A 13,378-nucleotide genomic window follows, 5' to 3' on the forward strand; every position below is an offset into this window, starting at 1 on the left:
CCGAGTTGGGAATTGGTGGCCAGGCTCCGATCCTTCCCTGGGGACTGTCCTCAGAGAGTACAGCTTGGGGAGAGAGTATCAGCCCCGTGGAGCCTCAATTGTGGGGTCCCACAGGGGTCGATTATCTCCCCAGTGCTGTTTAATATCTACATGAGGCTGTTGGGTAGGTTCATCAGGCGGTGTGGGGCGTCGTGCCATCAGCACGCTGATGACACTCAGCTCTACATCTCCTTTTCTCCAACTGCAGTGGATGCTGTTCTGTCCCTTCAGCGCTGCTTGGAGTCTGTGCTGCAATGGATGCAGGAAAATGGGCTGAGGCTGAACCCGGACAAGATGGAGGTCCTGAGGGTGGGTGGCCCCATCATTAGCAGTCTGGGAAACTCTCATTTGGGACGGTGACTCTTACCGCAAAGAGTGAGGTTCACAGCTTGGGGATCTATCTGGACCTGGCGCCCACCATGGAAACTCAGGTGGCGTTGGTGGTCCGTACTACCTGTTTTCATCTTCGGCAGATAGCCCAGCTGCGTCCCTATCTTGATGTTGGGGCGCTCACCACTTTGGTACATGCGCTTGTAATCTTGAGATTAGACCACTGTAATGCACTCTACGTGGGGCTACTGTACCTTTGAGGCTGATGCGGAAACTCCAAATGGTGCAGAATGCAGTGGCCATACTCCTTAGTATAGTGAGAAAATATTATATCTCTCCCACTCTGGACACTTTGCACTGGCTGCCCATTCAGTCCCGGGTTGACTTCAAAGTTTTAATGCCTACATATAAAGCCCTAAACGGTTTAGGGCCTCGATACTTGGCAGAATGCCTACTCCCACCAAAATCTACCTGCATCACCCGATCGAGTCAGGAAGTGAGGTTGAGGAGCCTGACGCTGAGGGAGGCCCAGAAGAAAAAAACAAGAAACCGGGCCTTCTCGGCGGTAGCTCCTCGCTTCTGGAATAACCTTCCTCCAGAGATTCATGCGGCCCCTTTGCTGGCCGTCTTTAAAAGCCAACTGAAAACTTGGATGTTTAGACAGCCTTCCCTCCAGTTAACACTTGATTCCCCCCTTTTTTCTCCTTTTTTTTCCATCTTGAACAACTTGTTTATTGATGTTTAAAATCTTGTTATATTTTAAATTGTTATTATATATGTTGGAAGCCGCTCAGAGTAGTCAATTGACTAGATGGGTGGGTATAAATGCAATAAATGCAATATATAAATGCAATAAACAAACAAACAAACAAATAAATAAATAAATATTGTATTAAACTGGCTGTGAACTTAACTAAGGGGAATTGAGTGCAGGCAAAATGTCAGGTCCATATATATTTTCTGTTGCTCTGGAGGACAGGACCAATTTCACCAATGGGTGAAAATTTTGTAGAAGCGGAATTGGACCAAACGTTAGAACCAATGTCTCAACAGTAGTGGCTGTTTTAATGTGTAACACACTGCTTTGAAGAAGATAGTGAGCTATCTTTCATTAGAAGCTGTTTAATGAGAAGCTGGACCATCATGTGGTGGGTGTTGCAGTTGCATCCCATAATGTAGTTCCTGCATAGCAGGTAGACTAGTTAGTGTTGATGGAAAATTGATCTTTTTCCTCTATGTTAAAGTTAACCTGAGAGCAATAATTTCTCCTCAGATTATGTGCAGTTGATATGCATATGCACACAAACACATTATTAATGTTGCATTATATACAACTCTACACATTTTCTTTAGTTCCTTTAAAATTTAAACAATTAGTTGGCTTATTTCTGGATGCAGCCCTGCATCTATTTATCTGGAAATATGTTCCAGTGAATTCAGTGGGTTCAAATTTATAGTACATATAGAATACAGAATGAATTTATAGGCTAGAGTACATCTAGGACTGTGTGGTAAATGTCCATAAGGAAAAAAAAACCAAATCTGCTTTCTGAAGAACTGGGAGAAAGTTTTTTGATTATGAAATAACTCATACATAAAGCGACAAAGTTGCATCCACCCTGAAATTGCCAAAATGAAGCCTTTAATTATTGGAGATTTGCAGCTGCTGCTGTCATACCTGTTGCATACACAGAGATGTGCAACAGGATTTCAGTTAGTTTTAACTTGGTGAAGAAACTATTTTGCTGTCATAGTGCAGAATGATGTTGCAAGAAAATACTGATATACAAAATCGCCTCGCAACAAGTAGTGTTGTGACTAGAAGACTCAGCTGCAAATCAAGAAGGCGGTAGCTTTAGTCTTGCCTCTGCCATTCCACCGGTTGGTTTTAGTCAAGCTGCTCTATGTTGATTCCCACATACTCAATGCAATATTTGATACCACCCTAAACATACCCAGTCTGATTTTAGCACCTAAGATAAATCAGATTTGGTTAGTTCTTGAATTATTGATTCAACTTACACAACTTATACAGCTTTATTTTAAAATGGCAAATGTGTGGGGAGTGCTTGGTACTCTTAAAAGTGCTAACAGTATGACGGTAATCTAAGGTTCAGTCATTCACATTGATTTCAGATGAACAGTTTATCAATTTGTTGTCAGTGGTTATATATGCTTCACTTCTGAATGTCAAATTAATTAGGCATTTTTAAAGGTTCCATCTTGTCTTACACTTCCAAATATTTTCAAGATGGCTTGGATCCATTGGAAGATCATTAGAAATCTAACCCTACAACTGTGGTTTGATACCTTTTTTGCTCCCGATACTTCGCGCTTCAGTTCACAGAAACCCCTGCCAGCATCAGGGATGCTGAGAGAGCAGTGTAAAATAATGTGAAGGGCCAAAAAACTAAAAACTCCTGTCCCGTATGATGCTGTGTAGTGTTAGTATAATTAATCACAAAAGCTTCCAGAACACACACAAAAAAGACAATGTTTATTTGTTAATTTGTTTATCCTAGTTTTCCTCCAGTCAGTTTAGAATAGAGTCTATGGTTCTGCTCCCTGCTTTCTTCTCAGCAGCAATACACCCTGATTGGTCAGCTTTCTAGATTTCTTGTAACTTGCCCAAGGTCACCCAGTGAGTTTTATGGACAATTGAGGAATGGAACCCAGGTCTCTTGAATCCTACTTGAACACACCAGCTACCCTGTTTCTCGAAAATAAGACCTAATCTGAAAATAAGCCCTAGTATCATTTTTCAGGATGCTCGAAATATAAGCCCTACCCCCAAAATAAGGCCCAGTTAAGTGAAACCCCCCCCCTCCAACATTGTGCAGCATTGTGCAGCAACCAGAAGATGACATGACTGTAAAATAAAACATCCCCTGAAAATAAGCCCTAATGTGTTTTTTTGGAGCAAAAATTAATATAAGACCCGGTCTTATTTTCGGTTCTCTGAAACTCACTTTGAAACAGTGAGAGAAAAAAGAAAGATGCCAATTCATTCATTTAAATTTTAAGTGTCTTAAATAAAGAACCTTTGCTTGTCACCTAAGGCCTATTAGGCTAAATAACCAGTGAAGATAACTAGAGAGATCATTGCAGAATCTGGGGTGCCAGAGTGAAGAAGGCAGCTTTTCTGTAACTTGAGCCCATTGTTGCATGTTCTACAATCTGGAATGATTGAGAACAGATCCTGGCCCTCCTCTGTATGACAGCCTTTCATGTTTTTGAAAAGTGCTATCACATTTCCCCTCAGTCTTCTTTTCTTAGGGATAAAAATGCCCAGTTCTTTCAGCCTTTCCTCATAAGGCTTGGTTTCCAGCTCCGTGATCATCCTTGTTGCCCTCCTTTGAACGTGTTCCAATTTGCTGGCATCCTTCTTGAAGTGCAGGGAGTAGAATTGGACACAGTACTCAAGATAAGGTCTAACCACTGCAAAATAGAGGGGGACTAGTACCTTGGGAGATTTGAAGACTATACTCCTGTTAATGCAGCCTAAAATAGCATTTGTCTCTTTTTTGTAGCCACATCACACTGTAGACTCATAGTCAACTTGTGATCTAAACAACTCCAATATCTTTTTTCACCTGTAGTATTGCTGAGCCAGGTATCCCCCATCTTGTAACTGTGTGTTTGATTTCTTTTTCCTAGATGCAGTAGTTTGCACTTATCCCGTTAAATTCCATTGTTTTCAGCCTAGTGCTCAGGCCTCTCCAGATCATTTTGAATTCTGTCTTCCATGGTATTTACTATGCCACCCAATTTTGTGTCATCCGCAGGTTTGATTAACATTCCCTGCACCCCCTAATCCAGGTCATTCATAAAAATATTGAAAAGCACAGGACCCAGGACTGAGCCCTGGGCTACCCTACTTGTTACTTCCACCCAGTTTGAAAAAGAGCCATTAATCATCACCATGTGCATATGATTCTGTAGCCAACTGTTTATCCACCTGACAGTTCTATCCAGCCCACACCTAGCTAGCCTGCTAATTCAAAATATCATGGGGCACTCTGTCAGAAACTTTGCTGAAGTCAAGATATACAGTGTCTACAGCATTTCTTCTTTCTGTCAGGGAGGCTACGGCTACCCAATGAAAAATGAGATAATATTAGTCTGGCAGGATTTGTTCCTGACAAATCCGCGTTGGCTTCTAGTTATTATTGCATCGTTTTCTACGTGTTTGCATAGTGACTGCTTTATGATCTGTTCCAGAATTTTGCCTGGGATTGATATCAAGCTGACTGGTCTGTAATTCCAGGTTCCTCCTTTTTTGCCCTTTTTGAAGATAGGGACAACATTAGCCCTCCTCCAGTCGTGTGACACCTCACCCATTTCCCATGATTTCAAGAAAATAATGGATAGTGGTTCTGAGAGCTCTTCAGCCAGCTCCTTCAATACTCTTGGATGCAGTTCATTCAACCCTGGAGATTTGAACTCGTTCAAGGTAATAAGGTATTCCTTGACTATTTGTTGATCAATCTCCAGCTGCAATCTTCTCCCCTCCACCTGCACTTCACAGTTGTCGGGGGGGGGCATAGTCTGTCCTTTGGGAAAAGACTGAGCTGAAATAGGAATTGAGCACTTCTTTCTTTTCTTTCTTTTCTGTTATTTTCCCATCGCCATTGAGTAGCTGAGCCACTGTTTCTTTTCTTTGTCTTTTGCTACGGATGTACCTGAAGAATGCTTTTTTGTTGGTTTTAGTGTCTCTAGCTCTATCCTCAGCTCATTCTCAGCTTTTGCCCTTCTAATTCGATCCCTGCAATTCCTTGCTACTTGTTTATACTCTTCCTTGGTGGCCTGGCCTTCCTTCCACTTCCTCTGTGTGTCCTGTTGTTGTTGTTGTTGTTGTTGTTGTTGTTGTTGTTGTTGTTGTTGTTGTTGTTGTTGTTGTTGTTGTTGTTTCCAGGTCCTTTCTGAATCTTTTGTGAAGCCACCACTGGCTTTTGCTGTCTCCCACCTATTTTTCATGTTGGAATTGTTTGTAGTTGTGCTTAAGGCTAACTGAGACCATTGCAGACACCTAGATGATTGGCTATTTGTCCCCTTTCAGACTCCTCACTCTTTGTTAGGGTCTCATGTTTTCAGCTGGACCTGAAAGTCAGTCCATGAGGTCCTGCATCACACCATCATTGTCATAGTCTGGATTCATGGACAATAATGGTTTCATTCCTGTTCAGGGGGGCACATACTGTCAAACTCCTTTCTACTGAATAATCAAGAGCAAGGCAAGTGCAGGTCCCCCTTGGAATGTTTGCATTCACCATGGGAGTTACTCCACTGGTACATCTTTGCATGTGGTCTTTCTAGCTATGCTTCCTCCGCATATTCAAAACAGTACAAGAAAAACAAAGAGCACACTTGTGTCCAAACACTGTACAGTGATGGACCTCCTGGTCACACATCTGCAAAGGGCTCCCATTCAACTCCCCACCCCTGGCACCAACAATTATTGCTGCATATGTTTCCAGTCAAGATGTAGGGGCTGCACACTGCAAATGGTACGGTGCCCATGGCATTTGGACTGCAACCCAAAGAAGGCATTACATAAACGTGCAGTTTCTTGTGACCATTTATGCATTCTGCTCTTTTGAGAGGATATTCAAGGGTGAATCATACATCTTGCCACCGACAATAATACCATTGTTTACTATGTATATAAATAAGGGGACACAAAGTCTGCTCAGCTCCTTTTCATGGCCTTACAACTATTCGATTGGTGTATTGCAAGACGAAGCCATCTTGTTGCAGTACATGTCCTCAGAGTGGAGAACACCCAAGCAGACCTCCTCAACAGAAAGTCAGTTATGTTGCACGAATGAATTTTTACCCTCTCATAGCATGCCACCTTTTTGCCACAGAGAGAAAGCCTCAGCCACAAATATTCATTGCATCTGATACTGTTCCAGGTACCCAGGGTTTTGCAGTTCTCTAGGGAGTGCATTCCTGCACTGTTGGGATGATCTCCTCCTGTTTGCATTTCCCCCATTTCTGCTGTCAAGATCTGTCACCACAGTGTAGATTGTATCCTGGTAATGATGTGGTTGCCTTGACAGCCATGGTTTACCTCTCTCCTTCTCCTGTCAGCAAGGGAGTATTAGGTTCTTCCCCTCTGGCCAAATCTCATATCCATACACCCCAGCAACATTCTTCATCCTAATATTTGCTCCCTGCGTCTGATGGTGTGGAGAATTTGTCCAGCAAGAAATATCCACCATACACCCAAGAAATACTGCCACCCTCCAGAAAACCCTCCATGAAAAAAAATCATGTGTGTACAAATGGAGTGCATTCCAGCATCCTGTAGGCCTCTCTACAGATGTTTGGGGCCCAGTCTCCATTCAGGCTATCCTTCCGGTACTCCTACCTCTGAAAGCCAGGGGCCTGACAATGTCTTATCTGAGGGTTTACACAGCAGCTATCTCAGCCTTTGCTCCTCAGCCTAGCTGTTGGTCTTGGGTCACCCATGCTTTGTACACAGGTTCCTCAAGGCCCTGAGCAACACATTTTCCCCTCACACTCCCCTGGTTCCACCAGGCCCAAATCTGCCCTTGTACCAACTACTAGAGGCCCTTTTAAACCCACGGTTACTGTGACCTTCAAGCTCCTACCCATGAACGAAACATTCCTCGTAAATTATTATTTCTCAGCCAGGCCGGCCAATGAGCTCTGTGTGCTTCTTGCTGACCACCTTAACTTATTTTTCACCAGGACAAGGTTGTACTGAGGCAAGACATTTGCCTTTCTCCCTAAGGTGATTTTGGACTTTCACATAAAACATATCCCTATGTTCTACAGCAGTCCTTTAACAACCACTGAGCACTGTTTCCATACATTAGATGTTTGCTGTGCCCTTTTGTTCCATGTACACAGAATTAAACTTTTTCACCAATCCCAGAGACTTTTTGTCTGCTGTCTCTTCAGGAAACAGAACTCACCCATCTCATCACAATAATCTAAATGGGTTGTTGATGCTATCAAGCTCTGCTACCAGCTGGCCTGTGTTCCTTTAACTAAGACTGGGTCATTCCATTCAAGACAAACATCACCACGTCAACAGCATTCCTGAGGGGAGTTTTCCTTCCTGATATCTTCAGGTTGGAAACATTGGAGCCAGCTGGGCACCTTTGTAAGACACTACCACCTTGATATGAGGTACCGTCTATACTCACATTTTGGCAGGAAAATGTGGTCATCCATCCTCAAGTGACATCTGCCGCTCTCCAAAAGGCGAGCTTTCGATTCACCCACCCATGTATGTTCTTGGAGACCACAAAGAAGATCAGGTTGTTCTTACCTGTAATTGTGGTTGTTCAAGTGAACTCTCACAACCTGCCCAGCTCCTCTCTCAGATGTCTCTTCTTTTACTGCGGGCCAAAACTGAGTCGAATGGGACAGAATGGGGAATCCATACTCTTTGAAAGGGTGAAGCTACCACCAAAATGTATCTGTTAGGCTCTAGAAGGTTCTGAGATGGTCTGTATGCACATATTAGCCGTTTGGTGTGAGTTCACCAGTCATCACTGAGAAAATCACAGTCAACACGTAGGCAACGTGTTCATACGCTTCTGAACAGAACTGCTTAATGTAATACCATTCCAGTTACAAAGGGATACATTCCTTGGAAACAGTTGTAATGTCAGGACTAAGACTTACCTTTCATAATTTGTACACCTTTTAGTGACTCAACAGATTCTGTATCTGTTACGGGCCAACACAATGCCCTACCTCGTTTTTCTCATTTTCTTTGGTTTTGTTTTACGTCCCTTGCTCTGATTCTACTTGTCCTTTTTCTGTTGGTTCTTTAAGGTACAGGAAGGGGCTACATTGCAACCATCTGCTGAGTTCATATTCAAAGTACGATTCATTCTTGTTGCATATATGAAATAGCAGTACTATCTCAAAAATGTGGAAATTCCTGATGTTATCATCCTATTTCTTCACTTTTTTTTTCTTGGTCTTGTTTCTGGCAGTAAGCTACCAGCAGTTCTGTGTCTGGAATGTGTCTGTATGTCTAGATCCTGCTCGTCTTTCTTGGCTCACCCTGAAATGTTTTTCTCACATTGTCTCTTGAAGAATAATTAACCTTGCTCGTTGCCTGGCAGTCCTTCTTAATTAAGAAGAAATGAAAAGTTCTTACTAATCTCTTTGAAAGAGAACTTTTGCTCCTCCTTTGGAAGGAGAATGTGTATGTTACTGTCTAGAGATGGTCACAAACTTCTGGTTTGGCTGTTCGTGCTAGTTTGGCTGTCGTCCCAAAAGGTGTTCTGCAGTTCCAATGCAATTCTGAGTCCCACCTTTTCTGGTGGGCACCCACTCAGAGGCAGTACCCTGGCTTCCCTGCTATGCCTCTTGTTGGCGTAGCCTCTGAGTGAACCTCCTTCTGTGTCTGGACATGCTTTCCCATATATAATCAAATAGGTCTTTAAAATTGATTTTTCTTGACTGCCCCACACCGTTTAGCCCAGTGTTTCCCAGCCTTTTATGAGTTGTGACCCTGTTTTATAATAGCCAAGTAACCTGCGACCCCCCCGCTGCATTTGCATTTTAAATGGGGTAATGAAAATACATTAAAACAGATTTTTCAGAATATAGCGCTAACCTAATAGGTTGACATTAATGTAATAATACAAGATTGGAGGAGGGGAGCTGTAAATCTGCCTCTGCTAGATAAAATTTGAGAAGGAAACAAATACATTTTGAGCTTAATGTACTTCTTTAGGTGTCGAAACAACTCTCCCTTCATGCTTACTCCCCCCGCCCCAAAAAGCCCCGTCAGTGAAGAGCCCCTCCCACTCAAAGCCAAATAAACACCTCCCCCACAGGCCCTACCCTGTGCCTCACTCCTCCCTGGTTCTCCCTCACCTTTTTGCCCCTCTTGCCATTCTCTTCCATGATTCAGGTCGGGCCCAGAGGCATCTTCCTGCTCAAATCCTCTCTTCCTTCATTGCACCACCACTGGCCGCACCTGGAAGAGCAGGAGACTCTGGTGGTGTGAAAAGCACCACTGCCGCAATGGCAACAACTTTCCAATCCTGCCATCATCTTAGGTGTCAGTGTTCCCAGCATGCACTGATGCTCACCTCATTCAGATCTCTTTGAGCCAGGCTAACATTTGGGTTCAAAGGGCTTGTGTCAGTCCTCCAAAGGCCGTTGAAGAGGAGCAGAGAGAAGCAAGCAAGAACGGCACTTCCAGAAGGGGTAGGAGTGATGTTCACACATAAAAGGGAAATCTTCCCTAAGGGATAGAGACACAACTAAGAACTCTAGGTTGCCTGCAATTCCAGTTCAGGTTAAAATTATCTATTTGTGGGCCAGGAGGATTAAAATAAAACATCATTGTTTATACCACATTTAATATAATAAATGTTAAAATAACTGCAACTAATAATGTCAGCGACACCCATCCTCTGAAACTCTTTGAAACCCCCTTGTGGGTCATGACCTCCAGGTTGGGAACCTATGCTCCTTTGTTCTAGCCATTCGTTGTTTCTTGTGCTTCAACTGGCCAATGGCTTATTAAACTTTTGGTCATTTTTCTGAGTCAGCTTTATTGAGGTTTGGACAACCAGCTGTTATTATACAGCACTGCAAGAAACGTCTACATTGTAACGTTTATTGTTTTACTCACTCTGTTTCTAATACACTTAACGATGCCTCGCTTAACGATGTTAATTGGTTCCAAAAAAACATCGCTATGGGAAAACATCGCTAAGCGAAACACCATTTCCCATAGGAATGCATTGAAAACCGGTGGGAATGGGAATGGATTACCGTCCTTAAGCGAAAATCGCCATAGGAAACATCGCTAAGCGAAACAATGTTTCCCCCATTGGAATGCATTGAAGCCTGTTCAATGCATTCCAATGGTTTTGCGATGTCCGTTTTCGCTATTTTAAAAGTGTCTTAAAATGTTCAAAACTGTTTTAAATGCTTGGGATCGTTAGTGCACCTTGTAAAACCTTTGCAAACTTAATTTGGCTTTGTTCTGAATCTTCGTTAATTTTTGGTGAATTTTGTTCTCCCCCATTGAAATGCATTGAACTGTAGGTTTGACAGCAAAAAAAATCACCAAAAATTAACGAAGAGTCAGAACAAAGCAAATTAAGTTTGCAAAGGTTTTACAAGGTGCACTAACAATCCCAACATTTAAAACAGTTTTTGAACATTTTAAGACACTTTTAAATTAGCGAAAACGGACATCGTTAAGCGAAATAGGGGGACCTAAACTGTCATTGCTAAGCGAAGCAAGGTCCTGAACATCGCTATGTGAAATTTCCCCATAGGGAACATCGCTAAACGGAGCGCAAAATCGCTCCAAAAACCTAATCGCTAAGCGAATACATCGTTAAACGAGGCAATCGCTAAGCGAGGCACCACTGTACTAAATTACTACTGCCACAACTGTGTTAACATACTGACTATTGATTCCAAGAATTGTTTCCTGGACAACTACGGGAAGCCTGTCGCTCCACTTATGGCTCAGTCAGCATTTGTGTGAATTTAAAGTTTGTTCTGTCCTAATTTACACTTGATCACACTGATAACATCTGCTGCACTGCAGCTCGTCTACCTATTGATGAGATGTATGGAATCATGTGCGAAGGATTAGATTGTTTGATATAAGTTAAGGAACAGCAGGGTTCCAGGTGTAACTGTGAAGGAAGTGTTGGAGTTTCTCCTGGGGGTCCAAACCCTGGGCTTAATGTCCAGCACTTCAGTAGGTAAATCTAAACCTTTTCTAGTATACATGTGGCTTGCAGTGAGCCTTTCTAGACTTTGGATGCCTCCTTACCCAGAATTCCAATTAACTATAAGGAAAGCAGGATTAATTAATTACCAGTAGAGTAGAGCAGTCTCAAAAATAAATCAACCTTTTTGTTGGATCTTGTCTTCCTGAGAAAGTGATTTTTTTTTCTCCCTTGTAGTTTGCCTGTCAGCTCCTGTCAGAGTATGGAAATTGCTGGCTTAAAATCTCCAGCTACGTAGCAGAGAAGAATCCAGACAGAGAAGGGGCCTACAGAACAGATTATTATAATTAGAAGTCTCCCTTAAATATACCACCCCTTGCTGTTGTTAGTTTAGTTACCTCAATTGGCAGTAGTCTTAATAGATTCTGATTAGAGATGGGGTATTCGTATACAAATATGCATACCCCCGCACAGGTGGCAATAATGAGGGTCCAACCCCACGGGGTCGGATGGTCTACTCACAATGCTGCTGCTGCCACAACCTCAACAGAACCTTCCATTGGCTCCGGAGATCGCAATCGGCTTGCCACTCCTGGAAGGAGGCGGGACGACAAGCCTCTCTGCCAGGTTGAAGAGTGGCTCACTGAACGTGATCTCTGGAGCCATTGGAAGGCTTTGTGGAGGTTGCGGCAGCGGCAGAATTGTGAGTGGACCGTCTGGCCCTGTGGAGCTGGACCCTCTTTACCGCTACCTGTGCGGGGTTATTTGTATTCATATAGGAATACCCCCATCTCTAATTCCGATGTTAAGAAAAATGTAAAATGTTTCTCTTTTATTCGCGAAGGCGATTTCACTTATAAAATCTTCATATTTGTCAGATTACAAATATACTTACTACGTACATGAAGACATGCAAATGGCAGGTGGATTTTTTTTTGTTGCCCTTGGCCTAATGTGTAAGATCAAGGGACTATTCCTTCCCAGCTAGATTATTTACTGCCTGATGTTGTCACTGTTTGAGAACTTGAAATCAAGGGTTTAGAAATATTATGTGCCTGAGAAATCAAAGGCCAACATACTGTACCTGATTGGGTCGCATAGCTGAGCACTTATTCCTTCAACAGATGCTACTTTATCTTCATTTTTGTCTTACCTGATACACCACATTTTTTCGTGTATAAGACACCCCCATGTATAAGACGCTCCCCACTTTTCTAACCCAAAATTAAGAAATCTAAGTGGGGTTTAACAAATGTAGGGTAAAAAGGATCAAAAGTGCTCCATTTCATAGGTTTCAGGGTTAGGTTTATGACCTCATGCCTGAGTGTCTTTTGTGCCACCATGATTATTGTGCCACCATGAAGCCTACAATTAATGTTCCAGAGTATGGAAAACAGAAGGTTTTTTTTTCCTTCCAACCTTTCATTGTTTTCCTCACTAACCTCTATTTGGAAGCCATATAGTGGCTCCCCAGGATACTGTCAGTAGTGAAGTCCTAGTGATTGAATCTGGACATGTTATAGATAAAGCATGTGGTTTACTACTGAGCATGACTTCTCTTCAGTTGCATAGAGTTTATTGAAGAGAATTGTGTGAAGTGAAACAGGTGGTTTCACCCTCAGTTGCCCAGCATCAGTATTTATGGGAATGATAAGCCAGAGCAGAAATTCAGAGGTAATAATCAGTTTCCCAATTTTAAGAGATTTCTCTAAAAGTTTTCCTTGAGCTGAGAAGTTCAAGTTGCATTTTAAAAGAGCTTAGGAGTAGTTGTTCTAACAACATCTTGAAAATCTGGCTGTGGATTTTCTTTCATTTCTACCCCCAGTTTCTCCCTTAGCAAAGCTGAATCACTACAAAACTTACTCATGCCAGTGGCATGCACTACAAGATTTATGCATGCCAAGTTGGCATCTCTGCCCCATGTGTTCTGTGTGGGGTACTCCATTTTTCCCATGTGAACATGCAGTTGTGAGGGAAAGGCACACAACTGCCTTCTTTAGGCCTTTTTGATAGTAGGCACAGTTCACTGTTTCCCCAGCTCCTGCTTTGAATAGTTGTGCCTTGGAATAGTCTCATAGCTGCTGAGGAGAAGCTTAGCTTGTCATGGTTCCAGGAGCTGTTTGTAGGGTAAAATATTAATCCTTATTGCAAAAACACTTCCCAGGCAATGCTTTGCCACTGGGTAATGGGTGCTGTGGGGAGATTAGAACAAATTGCTTGAGGAAATGTTAGTTCTCCTTTCCTGGAAGTTTTAAGAGGATGATTGATTAACATCTGTCATTGAGGACTTTTGTGTAAATATAATTCTGTCA

At 42.6% G+C, this 13,378-nt stretch overlaps 1 protein-coding gene across 45 annotated transcripts in view; it reads left to right on the plus strand.

Moving 5' to 3' along the window:
• CAMK2G (calcium/calmodulin dependent protein kinase II gamma) overlaps window positions 1-13,378 on the plus strand; it is a 215,687-nt gene that overhangs the window by 99,856 nt on the left and 102,453 nt on the right. The window lies entirely within an intron of this gene.

The sequence above is a fragment of the Pogona vitticeps genome, chromosome 3 (genome assembly GCF_051106095.1).
Source record: "Pogona vitticeps strain Pit_001003342236 chromosome 3, PviZW2.1, whole genome shotgun sequence".
Lineage (NCBI taxonomy): Eukaryota > Metazoa > Chordata > Lepidosauria > Squamata > Agamidae > Pogona > Pogona vitticeps.